General features: G+C 62.8%; 1 pseudogene; it reads left to right on the top strand.

Moving 5' to 3' along the window:
* Positions 1 to 714: 714 nt before the first annotated feature.
* Positions 715 to 1,093, top strand: part of LOC119350739 — a 99,047-nt pseudogene continuing 98,668 nt past the window's right edge.

Here is a 1,093-nt window from a genome sequence, read left to right as displayed (position 1 = left end):
CGGAGCCCGAGCATATGGGTGCCGGCTCGTGTTCAGAAGAATCTCGCGTGACGCATCGCGACGAATGAGAAGATGTGCAACGGAAAGGTAGCAAGACTAGATGCTCACCTGCGGCGCCGGGTTCACCTGGCTATACGGCGCCTTGCCGAATTGCCAGTCCTCTCCAAGACTGGCCTTGGAAATGTCGTTCACACCTTGCGTGACCTGCTCTGTAGACAGCCGCGTGGATCTCATCCGGTTGGGATCCTGAAGCCCGATCATCTAGCCGGTGAGGCAGGAGCGCCTCTGAAGCGGGAGAACCCGGCGGGTGATGAACGCGGCAAGGAGGTCAGTGCTAGTGAGCCCCTCCTGCGTCCTCATCATCGTGACCCGCTCGCAGAGGTTGACGATCTCCTACAACGGGCGCCGGAGCGAGTAGCCCCAGTTCGTTTTCGCCCGCGGCGGTGCGATGGCGAAGGGGGAAGGTTGATGTGGTCCGCACCGTGGTTGCGGACGTAGAATAAGGAGTTCTGCCACTTCTTAGCAGAATCCTCGAGCGAGATCTTGGGGAAGTCCGCCCCCGACCGCTTGGAGATGACGGTGGGCCCGCAGTCGGTGAACTCTCCGGCCGACGGGCCCTGCTGCTTCAAGGAGAAGAAGCGCGCCCAGAGATCAATGGTGGGCTCGACCCCCAAGTACCCTTCGCACAGGGTCACGAAGCCGGAGAGCTGGACGATGGCGCCAACGCCGAGATGGTGCGGCTGGAGCCCGAAGAACTCCAAGAACCCGCGGAAGAAAGTGCTCGCCGGCAACCCAAAGCCGCGCTCAAAGTGCGTGAGGAAGACGACGCGCTCCTGCCCCTTGGGCCGGGGCCTCTGCTCGCCGTGCGGCAGACGGACGCCAACATCCGTCTCCTACGGCAGGCGCCGCGAGGACCGAAGGTAGGTGATGTCGTCGGTGGTGACAGTCGAGCCCATCCAGGAGCCCGACGGCAGCAACATCACCGGAAGAAGAAGAGGAAGAAGGATGACGGAGAAGGTCTCTGCTCAAGGCCGCGGGTGCAGTTGTGCGTCGGTGGCAAGAAGCAGAGCGAGAGCAGGGGAACAGGAGGGCG

Source organism: Triticum dicoccoides, chromosome 1B (assembly GCF_002162155.2).
Source record: "Triticum dicoccoides isolate Atlit2015 ecotype Zavitan chromosome 1B, WEW_v2.0, whole genome shotgun sequence".
Taxonomy (NCBI): domain Eukaryota; kingdom Viridiplantae; phylum Streptophyta; class Magnoliopsida; order Poales; family Poaceae; genus Triticum; species Triticum dicoccoides.
The sequence above is the reverse complement of the archived record's forward strand: the minus strand, read 5'-3'. Positions and strand labels throughout refer to the sequence as shown.